At 41.0% G+C, this 27637-nt stretch overlaps 1 protein-coding gene across 3 annotated transcripts in view; it reads left to right on the forward strand.

Moving 5' to 3' along the window:
- The first annotated feature begins 799 nt into the window (after window positions 1-799).
- The window catches only part of IL1RAPL1 (interleukin 1 receptor accessory protein like 1), a 636262-nt gene continuing 609424 nt past the window's right edge, over window positions 800-27637 (forward strand). The window contains exon 1 of one of the 3 annotated variants that reach the window (XM_083612316.1): window positions 800-1843. The gene's annotated coding sequence lies outside the window, so the exon portion shown is untranslated. The remainder of the gene's footprint in view (window positions 1844-27637) is intronic. The other 2 variants (XM_083612313.1, XM_083612315.1) reach the window with 2 other exon arrangements.

Below are 27637 nucleotides of genomic sequence, written 5' to 3' on the forward strand. Positions count from 1 at the left end.
CTCACTGCCTTCTCTATCTATATCTAGATTTAGGGGGGTGAGGAATAAAGGAGGCGGATGAAAAAAACTAAGTGTAAAATTTCGCAGAGCAGTTGTTTGATGCTCCAGACATCTGCAACTGAACCTTTCTGTTTTTGGTGAAGTAATTAAAATTCCTAATTAGATACACCTTGCAGCTCCTGTTAGTCTTAATTGGCAACAATGCAGCAAGATTCTTCTTACCTATTTTCAGAATTTTTAAAAGGGTGGTAGAGAGAAAGAGAGTTTATAAAAAGAGTTTTTTTAAAAAAAATTACATCAAAAAACCCCACAACCAGCACTGTTCCCACACAGTTCGGAGAGTTTGTACAAAGAAGATCCCATGGCAACAGCAAGGCCCACAGTTTGCTTTATAGACGCACACACACACACACAAATCCAACCAAGAATAGATAATGCATCATCGCTTTTAAAACAACCCTTCACTTGGGAAATTTCATGGAGGGAGGGAGAGAAGAGAACACAACCACCGATCAGTGTAGGACTTGGTATACAAGCTTTTTGGCTTAGCTTGTGCTGGATCTCCAGCCTCCCAAGCCCCATGGAAAAGTGGGCAGAGGAGCTGTGGGTGATAATGTGTGTCCTTGGCACCGGTAGTAGGCAGAAATGACTTCTTTCTCTCCTGTCCCTCACCCGCCCGCCGCCTGCCCCCCCCCTTCAAATCAGTCTCCTCTCTAATGCTTTGCAGAGAGGCAGTTGACTGTGGATTGGCTAGTACTAAAGTATCCATTGGGTGGCAGTAACAGTACCTTCTTTATGACTTGCAGCAAAGCAGAGAATGCATTCAATCAAATGAGCCGATCTTGTAGAAACACTGGAATCGTTTATGCATTGCAGTTTCTCTCTCTCTTTCTCTCTCTCTCTCTTGCTCACACACACACGCTCCCTCTCTGCCTTCGTCCCTCCCTCCCTCTTTTTCTCCTCCTTAGGATATTTGGGCTGGATTGCCTTTAATTCATCACGACCTGCTCCTTGGGGTTGGTGCACTTGTCATTTGCACAGAAGATTAGCATCATTCAGGGCAAACCGACAACTGTGGGATTTCCCTCCCCCCACCCTCTCTCTCCTTTCCGTCCAATATATTTTTTAAGGGAGGGGAAAAAATCCCCTCTGTGCCGAATTGAGAGTTTTAGGACCCAGGAGACTTCCTCTCCAACAGCAGGAGCCGTGTGTGCTTTCCACATAGCGGTACAGTACCAGGAAAACCCCGTCGGATCGGTGATTGTAGGATACTTGTGAAATCTCCCTCGGATTCCTGCTTCCCGGGGACTGCATGGTGGCGTTGGGATTTCTCCAGGTGCATCGAGGGGCTTTGAGAAGGCTCCATGCTCACAAACCAGGACTCCTTTGCTTGTCCAAGAGCTCGCGGACTTCTGGGGTTATCCATCTCTCCCTCTGGCTTTCCCCCCTTCTGAGCCAGCTCCTTCTCCTTCTCCCTCTCGCTCTTCTTCCCGTCTTCTAATTTTAATTTCTGCTTCCCACCTGGATTGTACCATCCGCGCGAGCAACCTGGCCACTTTGAGAACTCGCAGGAGGCGAATCTGGCCACGGATCTTGAGCTCTATATGGAATTATCTGCTTGGATGGTGAACTTGGCACTCGTGAATGGGCATCTTCTCCCTCGTCTTAATTGCTAGCAGCGAAAAGGGAAAAGAACCCGGAGGAGTTTTGGGTTTTTCTGGTTTTTTTCCCCTGTTGTTGTTTTTTTTTTTTAATCGTGGATTCCTTGACTACGCATTGTGATGACCAGCAATTACCTTACTGACTGATACAAGGAGACGACTATTTTGCAAGACTGTGGTGGGTAAGCTCATTTTTCTTCCTCTTCGTATATATGCATAGAAAGCTATATAAAAATAAAAGCCCCTCGGAGGCGTTGCTAAACTTGGTAGCTTGCAACTGAAAAGACTACTTTTCCCGATTGCTGCATTACACTGATGAGGGGGGTGGGGGGATTTTTATATATATCTATAGGGGGAGGGGGGAAAGATCTCGTCGTTATTGGCAGTTCAGAGGGACAACTGCAGTAGGTATTTCTGAGAGTGCATTTTGCGATAAATCAAAGCCCGAGCAAGGTCTCTCCCCCCCCCCAAACCATGCCTCCTTGATGTGGGAGATCGGCCTGAATGCAGTCTGAGCAAACAGGCTTCCTCCTTGCTCCCACCCCACCACCATCCCGGTTTCCCCCTTTTCTAGCTCAAAGGGATCTACAGCAGTCACAGAAGCCGCCGGTGATGGAACCTATTTAACATGAAATGGGCTCCCATCTCTCGGTTCAAAGATGAGGCCATTTATTTATTTATATATTTTCCCCCCAACTCTGTGCAGCATTCGCTTGGAGCTGCAACGGAGACAGAGAGCCCTCATTTTGTTTTATTTTTTATTATTTCGGTTCAAGTTGCTGAACTTTAAAGCGCCAATCTGGATTTATTTTGGCACGGTGAGGCTTTAGTTCTGGAGGGTTCATGTGTTTGCTCGTGGATTTGGCACCGGGGGCGTCAGGAGCTAACCTGAAGGGTAGCAGGAGCTACCAGGATGCTCAAATTGTTTCAGGTTGTCCTCGGTGGCTTTTGTCCCCCCGCCCCCCCACCTGCTTTTGGGAGAGGCGTTTTCCTTTTTCGCCCGGTAACTTGATGTCTTCTTGACACCTTAAGACCCAGCCACGTGCAAAGGCGCTGGCGATCTGGGAAAGGAGAGATCGGATCTCGCCACAGCCTTACCTGCAGCTGGCTGGGGGCAAGATGGGCACAGGGCACTTAACTGTGGAGTGGAGATGAAATAAACTGGAATTCCCTCCACACCGAGCGATGCCCACTGTTAAACCTTTCTCTGCAAAATGCATTTGGATCAGGGGGAGGGGGGAGTGACTGTGGGAATCAATAGTGATGACGTGGTACAATGCAATGCACTGCAATGCTAAAGTTCTATAGTGTGTGCTGGAATATAGACTCCCATGTGCAGCTGATGATGGTTCATGCATTATGGATGGGAGGGGAGGTTGCAGCTGGATATGGAGGAAGATAGATGTAGCTGTGCATAATCGATGATTATGTAACTTGATTGCATCTAATAACATAATCATACAGTGTATCAATCACTTGAGTTAACTTTGGATGGCTACCGTCGACGGAATGGAGAGAGAGAGTCATTTTTTGCTATTGTGGAAGAGCTGAGATCCCGCCCCCCCACCCCAGCCTTCCTCAGCACAGTTCTCTTCGGGACAGTAGCATCAGAGAATCACCGTGATTAACTCAGCCACACCTGTTCCGAGGGACGCATTATTTTTATTTATTTTTTTTAAACCCCATCACTGTTGCAGAAGTTCTCCTTGAAAAGGTTAAAGAGGAATGAGTTGTAAATTAAATGGGGGGGGGGAGAGTTGAATGGAAGGGCAGCCACACCCAGGTGAAAGCTCCTTTACAGCAAAAGAAGCTTCTCTTTCGATTTCCAAAACGTGTCTAATGTTAGACTCCCTCTGATTGTTGAAGGTGTTAGGTCACCACTTGTCTTGGTGGCAGGAAATGTGCCATGAAGCTTTAGCTGGTTATTAACTTTGAAAACTGTAAGCAGCAGCTTGGCGAATTTAGGGAAGGTATCTGCTGGTCCAGCATCCTCCTAGCCTCCCCTTTCAGTTTCAAAATAGAACCAAGAGTTCTGCCTCGGCATGACTGACAGCTGTCACCTTTGAAAGGCAGGATGGTGGCGAGGTAATTGTGAGCACAGAGAAGTGTGATTACATAAAACTCAAGGCAAGATCAAAGGTGGATGATTCCATGTGTTTAAATGAGGGCAGCATGGCATTGTTCTGATATATCCTTTACAAAAGGGACTACCTTTCAATGAGGAAAAGTTACCAGCACAACTACTACTGTTATCCAAATAGAACTGACGTTGGCCAAATAGAATTTCTCCCCAGAAGAGAACCATGGAAAGCACACACACAACTGTATAGAACCTTCTTCCTCCATTTAGGAATCTGTGAAATAAATTATCTAACCAAGACATAAGCCATGTTCTTGCACCATGTAGGTTCAATGTGTCAAAAAAAGTGGGGGGAACAGTGTAGAATAGATAGGTTAGAGAGAAGTGAGAAAACGGGATCTGCAGTGTTTGAGATGCATCAACCACCTCTTCTTAGTCAAGCAGAAGGCATAGCCAGTTCTCAAGAACTTTGCAAAAGGTACACACAGCTTATTAACAGATGGGGACCTTGGTCTTCCAGCAACCCACTTTACACATCTCTATTTTAAACTGGTTCATCATTTTGTGTCTTCTCTCTCGAGGGGGGGCAGTGAGAGGCAGACACTAATAGATTGCACTAATGCAGGGTAGGGCTTGGCATTCATGGAATATATTAAGTGATTGGAAAATACAGATAGGAAATTAACTCCTGTTTCCATCCTTCAGGGGTCAGAATAGCACTATGGCAACTCCCTTGCATTAGGATCTCTCTTGTAATTTTCAGAAATGTTCCTAACGCTGGAAATTCTCTCTGACACTTCTCTCTTTTCCCCTTCCGATTCACTGTGTACACTCTCATTCTTTAATTACTTATAGGGTTTCCTGTGCTGCTTACATCAGAGCAACAATTCTCTAGAGGACCTGTAACAAACCAAGTATTTTGTGAGAGCAATTATTCAAGGAAGCAGTATTGGAGGGTGTGAGACAAGGAAGGCTTTATAATTAAGAATATATTCATAAATCATAAGAATATTTGCAAGGATATTAACTCATTGATTTCCACTGGCCTATTAACTCATTGATTTCCATAATTTAGGTGCACCAGCTGTGCACTGAATTGGATTGACATTCAATTTGACCCTTGCTTTCATGATCTTTAATGTATATTTTGCATAATGTACCATGTTGTACAAACAGCTGGTGTAAGATGTGTATAGGATATTCTTCTGATATGCAGGAAACTGCTTCTCAACTTTACAAAAAGAAATATTATTTAACCTTACCTACCCAGGATACAATTCAAGGGCCGGTAAAGTCAATACTAATTTTGTCATCAATGTCAGCCTGAAAAAGAATTAGGCCTTCAGGTTTCTGCAGTGATAGATAGAAACTCTGATTCTAAAAACAAGGGCATAAAGAAAATTGCAGTGACTCCTTTTTGATAAGAAAGATTAAGAATTTGTTTCCCTGTTTTTTAGCAGACTTGATCTATGGGTGATAGTAAATCACAGCCAATTGATTTGAATAAAATTCCTCAGGCAAATTTCTGATTAAACTTGCATGGAATAATCTGTTGGTAGATACTGGGGTAATGTGCATCTCGAGTATAACGTGAAATTACTTAACTCTGTGTTCTGCTGTTGAAACAAAATATAGCTAATTACCAAAGTACTTTTCTGTATTTTGATCTGCTTTGTTTGCAGTAAAGTGTATTCATCTATTTTTATATTTTATAACCGATATAATTTTTAGTGCTTGGCCAACCTCCCATTTCTACAGAGTAGACTCCTCTCTTTTATAATTTATGGCAATTGAAACATCCAAGTCCTGATTAATATGATTAAAAAGTAGCAACTTATCAAGTGTTGCTTAAGTTATAAAGTGTAATTATAGCAGCAGCACCATTTGCACAGCTCTAGATAAGATTGTGTCAGCATTTTCATTTGTAAGCCTCTATCTTGTGACCATCCATCATGCATAGGGGATAGGGAATGAAACATTTACACTGAAGACCCTGAAACAAAAATTGCGGTTTGTTGGGTTAGTTATATTTGTATGGGTATACACTCTCTCTCTCTCTCTCTCTCTCTCTCTCTCTCTCTCTCTCTCTCTGTATGTCTTTCAATGGGAGTCTGAAGCAAGGGAGGGAGGAAGGAGGAGGCACTCTAATTCACCAATTCAATTATGTGTGCATTTGACTTCTGCAGTGTAAATAAATATAGATTAGAGAGAGGCCACAGGAGGTATGAAGTTATAATGAATGCTTTTATTGATTTGATATGCTTTTTATAAACAGTGTTTAGGGAAAAGATGAATATTGCTTCCACATATGACATTTCAGTCGTAGCAGCTAATAAATGAATAGCCTTTGTGCCTGGACAGTCTAGGAATGCAACTTTTTCTCTTCCATGAAAGATATCTACTCATACTGTTGCATACAGTTTTAGACACTGGATGCTTTTGTTCTGCTTCATTGTCCTATTGCCAGTTGACTACAATGCAACTACAAAACAAGGCTGGTCAGTGTTGTGGCACATGCTGCCATTTGTAGCACGTGCATATTGTTGCATGAGCTGAACACATGCACTATTAGCCTATGATCTACAGCTGGTGGGAAAGGTCTAGTACCCCACCCATAACAGTTTTACTACCCAGTTGACTAGGCAGGGGTGATCTGCAGATGCCTTCTGTTATGTTTACTGACCATTTCCTTCCACTGAAATAAAAGGGAGTGATCCAAAAAGCATATGTATTCCTTAGACTGTTTCATGTACTCAGACATTCCTTATCAATGGGAAGCTAGCAATACTGTGACTGTCATATTGTGAAAAACATTGTTTCCATTGAGTTATATATGTGCGCGCACACGCACGCATTTGTACAGTCCATACATGTACCAACTGTTTGAATAGTTAAGACTTAAAATATCCCCTACTGTTCCTTCAGTTAAATGGTAGCTTCACAGTTCTTAGTGTGGCACAACTTTTTTTTGCAAAACCTGCAAAAAAAAAAAAGGCTTTCCTTTTATTCATTCATTTTGAATTATTATAGTATTGTATAGGCCAAACATACTTGCAAAACTTCTGTGCTTTGGGGAGCAAGGATAGTTGAGTGATATACCACATGCAAAATATCCAGGATTCAAAGTGTTGGTGTTGACCTTTAAAGCCCTAAACGGCCTTGGTTCAGTATACCTGAAGGAGCGTCTCCACCCCCATCATTCTGCCCAGACGCTGAGGTCCAGCACCGAGGGCCTTCTGGTGGTTCCCTCATTGCGAGAAGCAAAGCTACAGGGAACCAAGCAGAGGGCCTTCTCGGTAGTGGCACCCGCCCTGTGGAACGCCCTCCCATCAGATGTCAAAGCGATAAACAACTACCTGATATTCAGAAGACATCCTAAGGCAGCCCTGTTCAGGGAAGTTTTTAATGTGTGACATTTTAGTGTATTTTTGGTCTCTGTGGAAGCCGCCCAGAGTGGCTGGGGAAACCCAGCTAGATGGGCGGGGTACAAATAATAAATTATTATTATTATTATTATTATTATTATTATTATTATTATTATTATTATTATCAAGAACCAGTTTCTGTGGAAGATCTTTGCTTAAGACCAGAAGACTTGCTGCTTACTTAGTACAGTCTACTATGGTCTGACCTGGTATGGCTCAGCTTCCTTTGTTACCTGCCGAAGTCTGTATAATGGTTGAGGCAGGCAGGCTGAGACAGTGCAACTGCCCAATCTCTGAGGGACAGGTACGGACTGAAATATTTGCTCAAGGTTACTATAAGGACATACCGTACCCTCAGTGAGCGCTAGGAAGCAACCATCTCTCATGACAACTTGGATCACAATCTCTCACGAGGACACAACTTGTTTTCCATGTTTTTATGGCTTCTTAAAAAATAGAAAACCGTCCTTACTTTGGATAGCTGACACCTCCTATCATTTCAACCAATAAGTACTTGGTCTATTAAAATCTAATGTGTGTAGCTCAGTCTAATTTGCTATGGGGAAATATGTAATTAGAAATTTCAAAGTTTTCAGCCTACAGACTACAGAAACTTCTAGGAATGACTCATCCACTCTGGTAATGTATTGAGATGGATTGTAATAGGTCCCTAAGATAAAAGCTCTTTCCAAAGAAGATGTGGGGGAGGGAATCAGTAACAAACTAACCAACTTTTTTTTTCTAGATAGAAAAATAGTAATAAATGAGTCAGTAAATGGGAGTATTCCAAAAGTTAACACACAAGAGAACAGGGGTTGTAGATGAAGATATAATGATTGATTTACTGGAAATGTGGCATATTTAAAATGAGCCTTAAAAATATAGATGATGACACTGCAATACATTTGTATAAATCAAGGCCCAAAACAGTTACTTGTGGTAATGTTAGTCTGCATGGGGGGAAAACAAAACTATTCAATGCCATTTGGGTTATTGAGAGTGCAATTCTAACTCTGCCCCACGCAATGCTGATGGCTATAAAGATTAACATGGTGTATACTAGTTCTCCACCATGGTAGGGGAACCCTGGTGGTGGCAGGCTGTGCAGTAGCTGAGGCCCCAGATGTCCCCAGGAATGTGGAAAGCTACCACTGGCCATTCTTCTGCTTGGGGTAGAAAGCAGAAACAGGGCATTTCTGGGGTGGGGCACTGCATCCCAAACCCTGGAGATCATTAAGGGGTCCAATCTTCCTTCCAGTCAGCTACATCAGCCTGCAGCTGGCATTGTGAAAATGAAGAAAGAACCAGCTCACATCTTCAAGTCTGATTGTCACAAGTCAGCAAGACTAGATTCCCCACTTAGCTGTTCCACGACCCCATTTAGGATTACACTGTGAGTTGTTTGGACACTTTCTGTTTGTACTTTCTAGTTTTTAATATATCTTCCTATTACTTTCATTTTCTACTCTCATTACTAAGTTGGGGAAAAGCCTGGTTTATTCATGTACATTTTCCTTCCATCTTCTTTTTCCCAGAGACCCAGTTCAGTTCCTTTATATATTCTTTATATTGTAAAAATTACTATGTGGAATTTCAAGTAAATTGCTATTTTCATTGCTCTTCTTTGAACCTTACTCAGTCTGTAGAGCCAAAAGTGTGAATGCAGAAGACTAGATAATGCCAGTACTGTTTTACTGTTATGAAGTCCAGTACTCTTTTGCATTTCTTGGCAGAGAATCATCTGTGAGTTAAACTGAAAATGGCTTATTTTACACACACACTGTAGCATTGCATTGTAGTTCACAGTTGGAGTAGTAGTGGGGTAGGAGAGCTGAAAATAATGCCAATATAGTTCACATCTGGAAACCAATGTGACACTTGAGTGTCAGATAGCCCATGGGTGAACATTACTTCTGGTAAAGGAGCCACCATCACTTTTTAGACTCATCTACCTGGGACGCGGGTGGCGCTGTGGGTTAAACCACAGAGCCTAGGACTTGCCGATCAGAAGGTCAGCGGTTCGAATCCTCATGACAGGGTGAGCTCCCATTGCTCGGTCCCTGCTCCTGCCAACCTAGCAGTTCGAAAGCACGTCAAAGTGCAAGTAGATCAATAGGTGCTGCTCCAGTGGCCACATGACCCAGAAGCTGTACGCCGGCTCCCTCAGCCAATAAAGCAAGATGAACGCTGCAACCCCAGAGTCAGTCACAACTGGACCTAATGGTCAGGGGTCCCTTTACCTTTACTTTACCTGTGTACTTACCCTCCAACTTCTCAAAGGTTTTCTTCCACTGTAAAAGAGGTTTCCATTTTTCTGTCTCTTTTTGGAAGCACTTTAAAGTTTTGGTGGGTGTGGGGTTGAGTTTATGCTATCATTGCTAGGTGGCTGTGGATGGCATGGACATTTTCTTTCTTTCTATTAAACATGACTCTATCACTTTGCAGCCTCCCCAGCTGCCTGTGCTTCAGAATCTGAAAAAAGCCACATATGATAAGTTACATCCCCTGAGTTGTAAATGAAGGTTGGATACTGGGCAACTAGGATTAGTTGCTGGTTTGTTTTTAAGGAAAGTCCTTTTGTTTACTGAAACAAAACCAAACCAAAATGAGCTTTGTGCTGATTTCTTTAAAAGTATAAGTCATCAAGTGTTTGTTTTAAGGGCAGCTGTTAGGTATACTGCAGGTAGCCTTCCCATGGTTATAGGAAAATCCAGCTGAGGACATTATAGGGATTTCAGGAAAGATGGGCACAATGGAAAGCTGCAGAAGGCAGACCACTGGTTTGTAGAATGAGAGGACAATCGCAAACTAAAAGGAGCAGTACAACGGAAACCATGAGAATTTCACTGAAATTTTCTCTCCCCATTGATAGTTTTTGAATGCACGTTCTTTTTTCATAAATTGATGGGGAACAGTTCAGTAGAGTTATAGAGTTGGAAGGGACCACAAAGGTCTTCTAGTCCAACTCTCTGAAATGCAGAAATGTTTCACACAACATGGGGCTCAAAACCACAGCCCTGAGATTAAGAGTCTCACGCTCTACCGACTGAGCTAGGAGAAATTTTGGGCACAACATTATTATTCTTTTCTTCTTTCTTATCTTGTATAACCTGAATGTCCTGGTTCTTACATAATTTTAAATTGCAGCAGGAACTTTGAATGTTACTACATTGTATGGAATATGCAACACTACCCAGCTTGATGTCTTCTGCAAATTTGATCAATTTACTATCCACAGCTTTAATTGTTGACTATGCAAGTCTGTAAGAAAAACCTAGTTACTATTTCTTATTTCTATGTGTGACAGCGCTAGCTGTGTGATTCTGAATAGTTATTAACTGTGCAGTTTTGCAGTGGATTTCAGTGGCACATATTCCTTTTCTTAAATTCAAAAGCATTTGCTTGAATTTTTGAAGACAGTAAAAGCTTTCCATGCATATATTCCAAATGAGTTAGGATAGGGCTTGGCAACAACAGCCTATTGGCCACATATCTATGCCAGGAATGTTTCCCCTGCTTTTTCAGTTTCTTAACCATACTTCTTTGGATAATTGATGGTCCAGAGTAAGTAAAGAGAGTTATCAGCTAATGATGCCATTTTGGAAAAGGTCAAAAATAAGATGAGCTTCAAAAATATCAGCTTGAAAATATGACATACATAGTTGTAATGTGCAAACAAGTCTAAAGATTATATTATTTATGCTTTTATGTTTTTAGTTAATTTGTGAAAGCCTAGAAGCTCATTGGCATCACCCAGTGATATGGCAAGCTCTGTTGGGGCATGGGCAGAGTGCCCATCCTAAGACCAGTGGAGTGTGCAAAAAGATCAGTGAAACACCAAACAGTTCTAGGAAAAGTCAGTTGCTTTTGTTGTTGTTGTTAGTCGATTAGTTGTCTCGGACTCTTCGTGACCCCATGGACCAGAGTATGCCAGGCATTCCTGTCTTCCACTGCCTCCCAGAGTTTTGTCAAATTCATGTTGGTCGCTTCTATAACATTGTCCAACCATCTTGTCCTCTGTCATCCTTTTCTCCATGTGCCCTCAATCTTACCCAACATCAGAGGTTTTTTCTAGGGAGTCTTCTCTTCTCATGAGGTATCCAAAGTATTTGAGCCTCAGCTTCAGAATCTGTCAGTGTGGTGTACTGGTTAAGAGAGCCAATGTGGTGTACTGGTTAAGAGCGGTAGACTCGTAATCTGGGGAACCGGGTTCGCGTCTCCACTCCTCCACATGCAGCTGCTGGGTGATCTTGGGCTAGTCATACTTCTTGAAGTCTCTCAGCCCCACTCACCTCACAGAGTGTTTGTTGTGGGAGAGGAAGGGAAAGAAAAATGTTAGCCGCTTTGAGACTCCTTCGGGTAGTGATAAAGCGGGATATCAAATCCAAATCCAAACTCTTCCAGTGAGCACTCAGGGTTGATTTCCTTCAGAATGGATAGGTTTGATATTTTTGCAGTCTATGGGACTCTCAAGAGTTGCTTTACAGACAGTATAATTCAGTTTCAGCTACATAAAGTTATAGATACAGTCTCCTTACAGCATACAGACTATGCTCTGGCCAAGGGCAGGAGCCTGGGTGCTGGCAACCCATGCTATGCCACTGCCTGCCACTACTGTGTTGATCATGTTTTTGCTAATGAAGAGTTAACACCAACTCGCATGGCATGATGTACTGCTGGCTGGCTCCTGACAGGAGGGTACATAAGCCCAGGGTGGGCATGGTCCCACTGTTGCTTCAGCTGCTTCTCCAGGCACGAACCTGGGAAAGTTAATGCCAGCTACAAAGGTGCCAGAAGTGAGTGGGTAGTGCACCTTAAGAGCTGCTTTAAGTGCATGCTTTTGTCAATAATGAATTAACTACCAGCTGTTTCTCCTTCTTGGTGGGTGTGCACAGGACAAGTGTGTACATTGCCACCTTCCAGAAGGAAAAAAAACTTGAAAAATAGCCAAATGAGGGCTGAGCATGCTCAGTGGGCATGGAATGCTGACTACTGGGTGGAGGAAAGGAATATTGAAGGGAGGAGCTATGTGTCTAAAAAGGTATGATGCTCAAAAGTTGTGGTGGAATGTGTGCATTTCTTTATTTGTTAATATTCATCATACAACTCTACCTTTGAGGAACAGAGATAGAGAGCATTGTATATTGTATCAGTCAGGCTCCCACAGCAGGTGGTAGGTGAAGTGTTGCTGGCACCAGAGGTGAAATTGTAGCTTTAGGCTTCCATTTTAATTGTAATCAAAGTTTATTTAACAAGGTTTGCACTGGGCTTTGTAATTTCCTTTCATATTAATGTTGCTTAGGTTTTTAATATGATAATATCTGATTAGAAAGGAACACATCATCTTGTATGAATTTTTTTAAGCCAAACCTTTAAGAATGCTGTTGAGGCTTGCATAGTCTTCAGGGATTTGTCCTCAAACAGTCTTATAACACAGAGAGAAAGGAATGGGGACGGGAACCTACATACTAGACCCTACCTGGCAGTGTCCCTGTGGGCTCCAGCTCAGGAAGGGATTGAAGTGGTGTTCTTGGCATGTTCAGCTGAATGAGCTTAAATTTCCATACCCTCCAACATTTGTCTAATGAAAATAGGGACTTCCTATTCCACACCCTCCAACACTTTTCCAATGACAATAGGGGCATCTTAAGGAAAAGCGGGACATTATGGGATCAAATTGGAAACCAGTTGCAGAGTTCTAAGCACACACAATTTTATTTGCTTCTACCTTCTTCAAATTGTCATGTAATTTGTGTAATTTCACAAAGGTTTAAAAAGCATCCAGTATGCCCAGGAATGTTAGTGTCAGGGTTTGTGTGCACCCTCTGTGCCCTCTTCCCAGTTTTATCACTCTCATGTTAAGTCCAACACCTGAGCATGGTTAAGAGCAGGAAGCATAACAGAAATGCAAAGATTGGATTCTTGATAGTCGTGATGCAAGACACAAATGCAAAATTGTCTTCTTTTGTGGAACGCCAAATGATGCCTGTCAAACAATATTCGTAATACCAAAGGAAGGTCTGGCAATTATTTTCGGGGTGTGGTGTGCCAAGCAAAATCATGGGAAAATGTTGTTCATGACTTCCAGTTGTGCAACATATTGTTACAATACTCCTTGGTATTTTTAAACTTAATGTTAATTCAGTCAAAATGAGGTCATAAATGCTAGTGAAACATGCAAACACCCTGGCTCCTAGTCCCTCATTTTCATCTTTCACATGCTTCACAAACCAGCACAGTTAAGCATGTTTAAGCAACATTGATTTCAGTGGGACTTAACGGCAATGAAATATGACTATAATGTCTTTTTCCAATACAGTATAATGGTCTCATATACATTCAAGTATCCTACGGACTTGATCATTTCCTTTCTTTTACTTAAGGATAATGACCTCAAGGTCAGGTGAAATGTCTATAGGGAATGAAATGTCAGCTCAGCAGTTTCTGTATCTTCCTTTTTTCTTTTTCTTCCAGTCCATTCATTCTTGTTCATAGGGAATACCCTGTGTGGCTAATGTAAATAGCCGAAAGGCACTGTTGATAGAAGATGGTGTACATGACACTGGGGGATATACATGAGCACTTTGATTGTACTTAGCATTCAGTCTAAACTCTATGGCACACTAATCTTGTTATAGTTAAGACGAGCAATGGGCATTTGGCAGGATAAAAGAAGTTGCTTGAATATGCATGGTAGCAGCTTCAGCAATATGTCTAATTACATGTTGAATTGATTTTTAAAAATTGTTGCAGCAACAAAACACATAGGCTGGTAGTTAATGTACCAACATAGTGTTATAAACCAAGACCTTCCCTCCTGTGTTACTGAATCTGCTTGGGCCTTCTTCAGGCCTTAATGAAGAGTGAGGCATTGGGTACAAGTGCATTAGCACAACCCTGTGTTGCCATTTCTATTGCCTTCCAGCTAGGGCCGGACTTAGGTTTGATGAGCCCCTAAGCTACTGAAGGTAGTGGGGCCCTTTCTATGTCCAGCTGTCCTTTGTCAACAACAAATTTCCGCTGTTTTTTTGTGTTGAATATATGTTATATGGTAGTTTATGGAGCTAATAGGTATCTAAAGCCATTTGCATGTAACAAAATATGTATTTTATCAAAGTAATTGTTGAACTGAGATACAATTAAGAAGACATATATTAATAGTGAAATGCAATTAAGAAAAAGTATATGGGGGCGCAAGAGAGTGGGGCTCTAAGCTATAGCTTATACGTGAATCCGGCACTGCTTCCAACTCATGGAAGGTGACAATTTTTTACTGGGGGGATCCTTCTATATCTGTGGGAGCTCTCAATGCTTTTGAGAATCCTTGAGATAGAGCAGAATTTCGACAATAGAGTTATTGACTATAAAGAGCACTTGTATTGAAGTAAGCCACAAGGCAGGCTAGTTTGCTCCCCTTTACTCCCAGAGACTATCTGTAGTGTTGCACAGTCTCATTTCTGTTCTGTTTCTACATCCTTAGCTACTTGTAATTATCATTCCCATCCCAACTTTAGGGTCACAGACTCTGTGGTGATGTTCATGTTTTGCCTTCTTTTACAAGGCTCTGCATGTCTGATAAGAGATCTATCAAATTGGAAAAGATCAAAAAGCCATCCCTTCCCCCCTCTCACTCCCCAAGCCAAATGGAAAATGCTTCCCTTATGCAATCCCAAACTCAATGTGCGGTAGCAGGCTGTGATATTGTTATATAGTGCTTTCTTTTCTCAGATAAGAAAGTTCCTATTTTCATATATTATTTCATTTACTTAGGTATATGAATGCTAAATGCACCACAATATATGAGTTAAACTGAGGCTTGGGTCACATTTGTCTTGACCTTTACAATACTGACATACATAGCTAGGATTATAAACACACTACTGCGGTAAGCACATTCATTCAGCAACAACCTCCTCAGGCTACTGGTCTTGTATTTCACATATGGAAACTGTTTGATATCTTTCACGCACACTCAACGCCTCCAAAGAAAAAATTAAGAGTAATGCTGACAATTTCTCTTGAGGGTTTCTGCCAGACTGACTGCCACATAGTTGGGCTAATTTCAGAAGACTGCTTCAGTGCAAGGGCAGTCAAAAAGCTTTGTGACAATGCCGGAAGCAGTCCTTTCTGTTGGACAGAAATGCAGAAGTCTGATAAATTCAGACACTGCATGCATGTTGGCGTATGTGTGCAAATGCTTACCCGTGGATAGACGTATCCCTGGAGGATAAGTCAAAGCAGCTAGCAGGCTTGGAGGGGCTCATTTACCAGAGATTTTGTGAAATTCTAAAAAAACAAGCTCTGCAGCTGTCTGTAGTACTGGACCCTTGCTCCAGATTTATTAACCTTATTGGAAGGGAAATGGTATCAGCTGACCCAATGCTAACCAATTTTCATCTAAAACTTCCTGATAAAGTTCTTAGCTCCAGCAGGGATGAGTCTAGTGACTAAGCCACAGTGAATTTTGTTCATTTTGCCTACCAAGCAGAGGCGCAGAGTCCTCAGCGCTGTTTCTGGTGAGATGTTACTACATTAGGTTTAATGAATAAAGATCACAGACATATCTGATTGAATTAATGCACCAAATATCATTGACAGCAAATGTGGAAAGACAGTGGCACAGACATGGCATAGTGCAATAGGAAGGTTTTTGATTCTCATGCCTAACAGTATTTACTGGTTTTATTTCATTTATTTACATATTGTCCTTCATGAACAATATTCTAGAGTAGTTTACAATACAATTTAATATATAAAAGCATTAAATTTAATTTTTAGGAAGGCTTGCCAAATGTAAGACTGCCCCTGTTCTCCCGTTTCAGCCTGTAAAGGGAGCATTTTGCAAAAGCACTCTTTAAAGCATCTTGCCCCCTCTTCTCTTTAAATGAAGGGAGTTGGGTCCTTCAAATAACACTTCTGAGAAGTGATTTAATTCCTGCTCATCATCAGTGATGTTAGCTGATGGGCAAGTGAGTGTGGTTTAGGGAAAATGGCTTCCTGGTGTATAGGGTAAAAAACCCAATATTTTGCCCATTTTCATAAAAGATGAATTACTCACTTCCCTCAACATCACCATAAATAGCATCAAGAGTTAATTATATCTGACAGTTTTAAAAATTCAGGTTTGTCAAGGACTTTTTAAAAACTTGGGTATTTTCATAAAAAAAGAACCATCCTTGCAACCCACTATAATTTTATCTTCTTAGTTATCATTTTGCACAAAACACAGACACAAAAAACTGATGCCAACTGGATCTGCAAATGTTAAAGCAACCAACAATCTCACTTCAGGTGGTGGTGAGACTTAACGGCAACTCTGACCAAGCGACCTTTAGAGGACACAGTTTCTCTTCTCTTGGAAAGATCTTTGCAGAATGTTTTGCTGAGGGATGCCCTCAGCCCAGTTGAGGGCACAGTGTTTCTAGCCTCCTTTAAAGGAAGCAATAAAGTCCTCAGATTTGATGACCAGCTTCAGTGCTGACTACCAACAGTGCTGACTTGCCCTGTGAGAAACCTGTGGAGTATGTTTACCAACACTCTTGCATGATGCTTCCTGCCATATGAGAACATAATAATTGACAAACAATTAGTGTCACTCAAAGGAAGTTGTTCAATGAGTCAGGATGCCATTCAAGCCAGCTAAATATGACATAAAATTCTGGCTGTGATGTGATTCCAAAGTACCATTTATTTATGATGCAGAAATGTTGTATGGGAAGCATGAAAGGAGCAAGGCCACAGGGGTTGAGAAACTAAAAACACATTTACAAGGTTCTGGACAGAATATGATGACTGATAATTTATTCACCATTGTGGCACTTGGCAGTGTAATGTTGTTTTTTAAAAAGTTTGGTTCCGGTTGGAACATTTAAATAGCAAACAAAGCCGGAATCCTGCCCCCTCCAGTTCCTTGTCCACATATGTCGAAGTGTCAACAGTATTTCTGATTTTCAAGCAGATTTGACAGTTGTAAGTTATGTTTCACAGAAAGGAAGAAAAGTCATTCTCATTCTTCCATGGATAATGAGCCAACAATCTCGGACCTTAATTCCAAACCAGAAATAATCTTTAACATAATAAAAATTAAGGTGGCGTGGACAGACCCAGTCAGTGTAGACAGTACAAAGCAAGATGGATCAATGGTCTGACTCAGTATGAAGCAATTCCCTATGTTCCTGTAATGTCTTAGGTGCAACCATATTGCTTTCCTGGAAAAGGCCTCAGTAATGGCATTTTTTATTTTACTTGTACATGATGTTGTGCATGGGGAATTCTAAAGGATATTTTATCTGTATAACTTTGTTTGGGGTACATTTGATACTGGATTGGCATAGTCATTTTAATTGATTTCTAATTCTTTTTTTCCCCCTTTCTGTAATGAAGGCACCCAAAGGTCAGTAACAAATGAGATGGTCTCTGCTCTCAACCTTACACTCTAAAAGCCAAGACACAAAAGGGTAAGGGGACAGGGAGGGAAGAAGCAGGGGGTGCCTATATAATTTAGGGGTTCCAGGAAATCCATTGTCAGTCTAGGAGCTCTGACATGATGCATGCCCATAAAATATTGACCAGGTGACAACCTGGCACTTTGAGATCTCAGTGGCCTTTAAACTACAGGCAGATGCAAATACACAAAGCATCATGGTATTAGAAGTGAAAAGTACTCAGTGGCTCATTCAACATTGCTGCTCCTTGTTTTGAGCTCAGTGCCTGTCTATATTTATTGTTATACCAGGGAAACAGCAAAACAACCACTAGTTAATATGAAATACCCTGGCATCTAGTGATGAAGTAAGTTGTTCAAACAAAATGGGGTACATTTATTCAATGGCCCATAAAAATGTAAATAGTTTTAAACTCTTTAAAGCCATGTTTAGTGCAAACCTATAGCAGTTAATACAGATGTAAACCTCACTTGGTCCTGTGGGATCTCCTCCCAAATAAATTTGTATAGGATTACAGCCTCAGTGAGTTTTATACTTAAGGCTGCAACCATACCTTATTAAAATAGGGAAATGTTAAAGCTGTTTTGACTGGTAACCCTTGACAAATTTCCTCTGAAGCAATGTTAAAGTGCAATGTGAGATCTCCTGTTTTGCTCAAAAGGGATTTTTAATTGAAAACATTTTCATACTTCTCTCCCCCAAAACTAAAATTTCTAGAGTACTCTCTGAACTATTATAAAATGGCCCAAGTCTTAACCAAAAGAGCAAGAAGTGATGCAGGGAAGTGGTTTATTTTTTTGAGAAATAAAGTTTATTTATTCATTGTTGGAATAATAAACTTTATGATGCAGTTTAACCCCATATTATTCTGGGAACAATTTGGATGACAGATAAGATATAGTGGCCAAATAGTTTGACTTACAATAATTTAATTTAATAGCTTGCCATTTAATTGCTTTCCAATGCTATTAAATCTAGTTAGTATTTTGCTTGATGCCATTTTAAAAATTGTTATGGTTTAAGATGTACTATGGAGTGTTTAATGTAGAAAATACAACATTTTGTATGTGTGGAAAATGACTAGGCTCCTAAAAACATATTCTACCCACCACTCCCGCAAAGTCATTCCATTATACAGTAGACATTTTAAGGTTTTGTTTTGCAGCATTTGTATTATTATTATTTATTATTTGTTGAATTTATATACCGCCCTGTACCTGCAGGTCTCAGGGCAGTTCACAGGATAAAATCGGAACATAAAACCACAAAGAACATAATCAAAATAAAAACAAGAACAATCCAATACCCCCAACACATTTTAAAAGGGCATAGGAGGTAGGTTGAAAACAGTTAAAACACTAAAATGCAATTTTGAAAATATTTTTGAAAAACAAATTAAAAGCAATTTAACAGAAGAAGCAGTACTCTTTGCTGGGCGGCAGCAGCAGCCCTTATCAGCCTGTCAGGCCTCACTCTGGACCAGTTGGAGAGAGGCAGAAGCAGGCCGTCAGGCTCTCAGCAGGGTGGTAAGCTTTTAGAATATCTATGTGAATAGATATTTGGACATTAGAAGAGTCCCACTGGATCATCTAGTCCAGCATCATGTCCTCACAGTAGCCAGCAGTAGCACTCTTCCCACCAGCAAATGGTATTCAGAAGGCAACTGCCTCTGACACTGGAGGCAGAGCAATAGCCATCAAGGGAGAGTAGCCAGAAGGTCAAACATGTTTAACTTCTGTTTATGTGATAGATTTCAGATTACTCCTGGTGACTGAAAAAGCTGAAGTTATTTGTTAGATATAGATGTTATATTTATCCTCAAACAAGGCATGCTGAGTTCCACCCAACATGCTGTGCATGTGTGATGAGGCTGCAAGGCCCACCGAGACCTGCTGCCATTGTGGCAAGGCCCCACAAGGCCCAGTGAGGTGTGGTGAAGCCCACAACTGCCACAGGGAGGCCCAACGATGTCTCCCGATTCTGCAGCAAGGCCCAACAACACCCTCTGCCACAGCAGGGAGGCCCGGCAAGGTCCACCACTGCTGCAGGGAGGTTTGGAGAGGCCCAGCCCCTCAAGACTGAGGCACTCAGCCCTGTCCCAACTTACTTGGGAGGGGGCTGAGGTGTCCTCAGCTCCGTGAGTTGGTGCCTATGTTTCAAACTATATATGCAACATTATAATTTTGCAGGGCCATCCTGTGAGCCAGGGTAGAACTCCTCTATCCTAGGGGCTGAATGTGAATCTGCAGGCCTCTTCCTCAGACATATCACTGGCCTTGTTCCATATTCTGTTGCTTGGCTGGAATGTGTCTTTGAACTGTGATGATGCCTCTTGGTTGCTTGGATGGAGAGAGATTTATTTGGGTGCGTATGCAGACTTGCATAGCTGGAATGTAGCCCATGGTACAAAGGCAAGAGTCATTCCCTTTGCGCCACACATTTTGCCTTTGGTTGCACCAACCACTGACATGTAACTTCTCACAGGTTACCCACAAGTGGCTGCAGTCCTTGAGCTGGAAAAGGATCCCTACCCTTGCTATTAATTCTAACACAAACAATTTGGGTTGTGAGTTAACTAAACTGGGGGGGGGACCCAACAAAAGTAGAGATCCTATCCATCCACAGCACTGGTGCAGAACTAGCTATTAAGCACTTACACACTTGCATTATTTCTTGCCTTTGTGTGGCACAGCATGAGACTTATTAGGCTCATGGCAGAATTGCATGACCTCTTTCCGCATAGTGGCTATTTTTAGTAGCATCTCTAATTGTGTGGGAGGCTGTTCATTTGTAGCTTTCTGACATATGTGCATGAATCTTTGCTACACTCCCACAACTGCTAGGAAATGGAGTGAAGAGAGTAACATTTGCAGCTACAAATGGTACAGTTGTATCTCTACAGAGATAATTACAAAGAAGTTCAGAAGTTGTTACCATTGGGTAAGCGGTTCTACCCTAGGAGTTACAGTGGTACCTCGGGTTAAGTACTTAATTCGTTCTGGAGGTTTGTTCTTAACCTGAAACTGTTCTTAACCTGAAGCACAACTTTAGCTAATGGGGCCTCCTGCTGCCGCTGCGCCGTCGGAGCACGATTTCTGTTCTCATCCTGAAGCAAAGTTCTTAACCTGAAGCACTATTTCTGGGTTAGCGGAGTCTGTAACCTGAAGCATATGTAACCCGAGGTACCACTGTACTAATGTAATACTCTCCTCCCTGATCCATGATCAGCAATTAACAAGTTGTAGACCAAATTATCTGGAGGGCACCTTATTGGAACCTCTTAGTCTAATCTGACTATGGCAACAGGTGAGAGGTGGGTGGGGAGATGGGGATTTGCAGAATCCTGAAATGCTTTTCATAGTCCTAGATTTGTTTCATAGATCCATATTTCTATTTCAAGTGTGGATCTGTAGGTTCTTTCAAGACTTATGGTGAAATGTTAAACATGTCTACTCACCCGTAAGTCTTTCTCAGTTCAATGGGGCTTACTCCTAGGAAGTTCATATAGTGTTGTACCAACAGAGAGTCTTTTAGTGTCAGAACAAGTGAGTTGGATAGAGCCAGTGCTTTTTTTCAGGCAGTACTCAATAGTATGTAGTACTGGCACCTCCTTTTTGTTGTTGTTAAAAAGTGTGGCACTTACTGTAACAACTTTATGGGGAGTACTAGCACCTGTTTTTCTAGGGGGCGGGGAGCATTGGACAGAGCTGTGAAGTTTCCCACCACCACCTTTTGCTATGTTTAGGGCCAAGGTAGCCAACTTGTTGCCATCCAGCGGGTTGTGTACTACAACTCCCATCAGGCGTGAGCTGGAGCAGAGCCTGAAAGTGGAGATGGACTGGGCCCAGCCTTCGGCTCAGATCAAAAAGATTGGCAGCAGGGTGAAAAAGAAGTCACATTTAAAAACTATGAAAGATGTTATTGCCTGGGGGTGTGCTACCTGCTGTATTGAGCAAATAAGCCCCTTCCCAGAGAGAGAGTGTAATCTGGCACAAGGCTGGTGCTCAGCAGCTCTTTCTGATATTTTGAGTTATTGTGATTTTACTGAATTGCATTAAATGCTTTGATAAATTTATTGTTGTTATTTGCTTTATTTATACAGTGTGATTGATATCATGGTTGTTTACATTGGTCCCCCATTCTAATGCTATTGTGATAACTGCGAGCCACTTTGAGCTCAACATTTGTTGTCAGAAAAGTGGAATACAAATATCAAATCAAAGCAACTTTTGACCATTGGACATGCTGGCTGGGGCCGATGGGAGTTGTAGTTCAACAACAGCTGGAGGGCATCAAGTTGGCTAAGATATCACATTAGCTACTGCTGTGTTATAAATGCACCCTTATGCCTGGGCTAGCCAGTCAAGAAAACTATTAGAGTAATACTGAGATTCTTTTTTTTTTTTTAGTAACAGTTTAAGAAATTTCTTGTTGGGGTTGTCATCCAGTACTGCTATCATATTGTTTAGATACCAAGTGCTCAGTGTTTAAGCCACTATGAGCATAAATCTTGTATGCTCTGGAAAAGAACTTCCCGAAAGAGAGGAGGGATGGGGAGGACAGAAGCTCTCTTGCCTCTGTCCACCCATAGTGTATTGTTGGTGTTTTATAAGCTGGAAACAACAAATTCTACAATAAACAGGAGACAGGGCCATGACTCAGTGTGAGAGCATCTGATTTGCCTACACTTCGTTCCCTGATGGCATTTCCAGGTAGGGCTAGGAAAGACTTGTTGTCTGACACCCTGACAATTCACAACCAGTCATAGATAATACTGAGGTAGATCGACCGCTGGCCTGAGTCAGCATAAGGCAGCTTACTGCGTAATTGCCTCTGGAAACTAAAAGAAAGCCAGTGCATCATTTGCTAAATATGTTCTTATCTGAAAGTGCCGGTGAGGAGGTAAATTTTGCACTTGCACAATCCTCTGGCTCTTTGAGAGTATTCCCACAAAGAGTACACAGCATTAGCTGAATCACTGAGTTGGTGGTTTAAGATTGTAAGTCATTTAAAACTAAATACAGATCCTTCTGAAGTGTGTGATTTGATCTTCCTGCTCCTATGGCAATATCCAAACTCTCAGCCAGCCATCTCATTGTTCATACATTTGGCTGTTGTGTTGTCTCCTGTTGTTTCATATTCACTGCTATATTGTATTGCTTTTTACTGTTCTTATTGTATACCACTCTGACCTCCTTGGGAAAGAACAGCAGGATATAAATAATTTCAAGTAAATAAGGGGTGAGAAAGTGAGGAGTGACCTCCAGTCTTGTGAGGTTTCAGCAGGATTGGAACTTAGCTGTCATAACACTAATGGTACACAAGTTAATTCAGAACCACATTTAATTCAGCTGGGCTTACTCCCAGCTAAGTGGGTACAAAACTGAAATTAGATTTGTCTGGCAATGACTTGTTTTGGAAAAACCCATGCTGGGTCTGTGCCTGAATGAAGCTCTGGAAAGTTTGGGTTTCCGGAAGAGTCTTGCAGACAGTTGCCTGTACCTGAAGGGGTCTGGCTCCACTGCTGCCTGACAGGGTCTTAGTAAACACAGCATCCTTTTCTAAGTGTTCACAGACCATCTGTTTAATTATCTGTTGTGGGACCTTTTCTGGTATCAACATCAAGCTTACTGGTCAATAGTTACCAGGGTATTCTCTCCCCCCCCACACACACACCTTTTGAAGATGAGGACAACATTTGCTCACCTCCAGTCTGCAGGGACCTCACCTGTTCTCCAAGAATTCTCAAAGATTATAGACAGAAGCTCTGAGATGACATCTGGAAGCTATTTAGTAGCCTTGAGTGCAGCACACCAGGCCCTGGAGATTTAATTTAAAGTAGCTAGATGTTGCCTTATCACCCCTTTTCCTATCTTGGGCTGTAACTCTCTTCTTGCATCATTTATTCATTATAAACCAGGTTGGGCACTGTTTTCCTTTTAGAAATGTAGGCGTTGAACACTTCTGCCTTTTCTCTATCACCCAGTGGTATTCCTCTGTCTTCGTGTGGAGTCGGAGCCTTGGATAACCCCCAGTGGCTTACAATGTATGACTAATGTTGGATATCAACCTACTTCTAAAGGAGTGGAATGATTTGGTTAGTAAGGCAGTGAGAGTTTTTCCAAAGTGTTCTGTCAGCTGGGGAGAGGGGATGGAAAATGACACTTAAAGTGCTAAAACAACTGTGAAGGATTAAGTTATCCCATTGTTTGTTTATTAAATTATGTCTACTGTGTAGAACTAGCAAGCTGTGGTATTGAACTTACTAGTTTCTGTGTAATTTTTTTTGCAAGCCGTTGGGAAAACACAATGAAATTTCCAACTCTCTCAATGCTAATTTGGAAACATGAGAAGGATTTCAGTCTAAGTCTTGAGACTTTTGCACAAGTACTTGCAAGTAAAGATGGCTGGATCAGCATTTTTCAGTTCCATGTCAGTTTCAGATGTATTAAATCTTGATGTCTTCTGTCCTATTTTCTTCAGACTTTAAAACATACACATAAAGATTGTATGCATTTTTGCATGCACTTTCACCTAAGATACAAGTTCTGTACCTAAACTATGCATTTATTCATGGTTTCAATGCATTACCTCCCTCCAGACACACATTGCTCTATACATTTCCCCATAAAATGCACTTTTTTTGTATTGTGGCTGCATCGTGTTGAACCAAATGTGCATTGCAACATTTGGGGAAAGTGCACAATCCACTTGACAACTATCATGTGATCTGCATATAACATTGGAAACTGCAAATTAGGCGAATGCCTTAAAAATGCCATTGGCTAGGTTCTGTTGTGCAATAATGCAGCACAAGGGATTCTCCATTGTGACACCTCCATTGTGGAAATCCTTTCCTTCAGAGATATGCTTGTCTAACTTGGTGTTAACATTTAGGAGTCAGCTGTTTTGTTATAACATCACCCTGAGCTCCTTTGGGAAAAAAGGCAATATATAAATATGATAAATATATAAATCTGCTTGAAGTATTTCCCATATCATGGATAACCAAGCAGTAGCATTAGAAGCATGCTAAAAGCATTAGTAAAATGATCAGTGAAGAGTACATAAATCATATTTTGGGTATGTGGTGGAATTCTAAATGTGCAAGACACTATTGTGGAAGATGCCAAGCATTATCTAAGCAAAATATCTTTTTGAATGTAATTTTTGGTATATGTTACTAACAACTGTTTGTGATATTACTTGGGAAATGTGTACAACCTTATAAAATTTAGAAATATATAAAAATATATATAAAAAATTGTCCAGTAGCACCTTAGAGACCAACTAAGTTTGTTCTTGGTATGAGCTTTCGTGTGCATGCACACTTCTTCAGATAGGAAAGCTCATACCAAGAACAAACTTAGTTGGTCTCTAAGGTGCTACTGGACATATATATATATATATATATATATATATATATATATATATATATATATATATTTCTACTGCGTCAGATCAACACGGCTACCTACCTGAATCTTATAAAATTTATTATACTCCCAATAATATATTAAGATGATTAATGGTCAACCTTCTGTATATCCCTTGTAGAAAAATGTGTGAAGGGATTCTACAGGAAAAAATAGCAGTACGCGTCTTATACCATTAACTAAGCAACTCCCGCCCCCAAGTGACTCATGACATAGCATGCACCATTAATCCATAAAAACAGGATTTTGAAAATAATGATTTCCCCATCTAGTTCTTTTTTTTCTGACACTGCTTCAGAATAACCCATTGTTTGTTCAGTCTTGCATTATTTAGCAAAATCCTCAGATATTGAACAGCTGTTTTCTGTTTTCTGACCTGTAACATTAGAATAACAGCAGCACAAAGACTACAGATTTTGGCAGCTTTAGACTATGTACAGCTGAACTATGATGTTTGCAATTAATTATGTAGGTAGCAAAATTGCATCTGCTTGTTTTCATTTCCCATTATCTCTCCACTAGTGCAACTTAGTATAATCTATAAATGCTTCAAGAAAGGTGGGAAAGGTGGCAAATAATTAAAAAAAATAAGCTTTTCTATATAAAAAGAAAGAAAATGTTGACACTGCTTATCCTGCAGGATAGTATAACCAAAGTCAAATGAACAAAGTCAGCTTCCTCTTTTATACAAATATAAGCAACAGGGAATATTATTAAGTGGTAATTCCATTAATGCAGGATTTCCCCCCTCTGTATCTAATTAAAGAAACTTGAATTACATTGCATTTAATGGGATGTAAATATGCAAAACTGAGCAGTAGTTTAGGTGATGGTTGCCAATTGGTGGCACCTATGAAGCACCTTTATCTGTTCCATGGCAGCCCTACAGAGGTATGGCAAAAAGATTTGCCCACAAAGTGCTCAGATGGGAGAAATGAGCTCATATTGTAAGTAATACTTTATTATATACATTTTTTATTATATACTGTTCATGGAATATTAGAGAAGCTTCATCGCTGCCCATTTCTTTCTCCAAAGGGTTTACAATCTACCTATTGTTTGGCTACTTTAGGGGAATTAAGGCAGATAAATAAAAAATAGCAAATTCTTTTAACTAATTGTAGGTTGTGCACAATGGTTCTTTTCCTCCATTTTCTTATCTCTGTGACTACCCTATGCCAAAATACAGCTCTTACAGCAAAAGCTGTCTTACATCTCCCTTCCTCCCATCCACAAACAAACAACTAAGAGGAAATAAAGTAACTATTATTAACAACAACAACAACAACAACCAGTCTCTGAATTTTCTTCCATGCATTTTGAAATATGTGGTCTTGATATAGCCAGAGGGGCCCAGTCCAGAGAAGGTGGCAAGCATGGTCCCAGCTTGTCTTACTGGTACCATGTTCACAGAGCACTTGGTTCTAACAGTCTCTGTAAGTGGAGGAGGGCCCATGCCCCAGCTGATAAAATAGCAGCAGCTGAAGATGGCAATGATGACAGGGCATTTCAGTCACCCCTTCTGCTGCTAGCTCAGTTGGTTCTTGGATTAATAGATATTTCACACTGTAGTCTGTATTTACAACAAGACTAGTGTGTGGAACAATATGGCCTAGCTGTTGCTGGGTCAGGAACCTAAAAGGACACAACACAAAAGGAAAATGGATTGGGAGGGAGAATAAAATAAGCAAACCCATGAACAATACAGTATCTTAGATACAAGTTCTTTTAATGACCAGCTAGGGTGGGAAAGGAACCGGAGGGGAAGCACCCAAAGTTGCTATACCAGCGGAGTAGGCTTCATTCCCTTCTCTTCGCTTTTCTGCTGCAGCCTGATGTAATAATGGCTACTCCCAGGTGACAAGATCCAAAACATGCATGTTAACAGACCAGGAATGGGCTGATCTTCTGGTGTTGCTCCAAATTTTGTCAAAACAAAAGGGAATGAAATTTCCTTACATCTTTTGCATTTCCATGGTGGTGTGAATTTCCAGGGCAGGGGACAAACCTCATTCTCACATACATATCTAGCTCCCTCGTGGTGATAGCAACCCCACTGAAATCACCTAATTTTTCCATGACATAGCATCACTTCTAGGCAATGCAGAAAAACACTTCTACGAGGAAAGGTTACAGCATTTGGGGCTTTTAGTTTAGAGAAAAGGCAAGCAATGAGTATATAAAATTATGCATGGCATGGAGAAAGTGGATAGAGAAAAGTTGTTGTTTTTTATCCCTCTCTCATAACATTAGAACTTGTAGAGATCCACTGAAGCTGAATGTTGGAAGATTCGGGACAGACAAATGAATGCAACCCATAGTTAAACTATGGAATTAGCTCTCACAAGAGGCAGCGATGGCCACCTGATTGGCTTTAAACGAGGGTTAGGCAAATGCATGGAGGATAATATTAATAATTTTTATTTATACCCCGCCCTCCCCAGCCAAGGCCTGGCTCAGGGCGGCTAGCAAGCAATAATAAAAACAAGTTGAATGAATACAACTTAAAAACAAGATTAAAATACAACATTAAAATATTGAAACATTAAAATATTAAAATGCAGCCTCATCAAAGGAGCAGAAAGGAAAA

This window comes from Podarcis filfolensis (genome assembly GCF_964270895.1).
Source record: "Podarcis filfolensis genome assembly, chromosome: 4".
In the NCBI taxonomy this organism is placed as follows: domain Eukaryota; kingdom Metazoa; phylum Chordata; class Lepidosauria; order Squamata; family Lacertidae; genus Podarcis; species Podarcis filfolensis.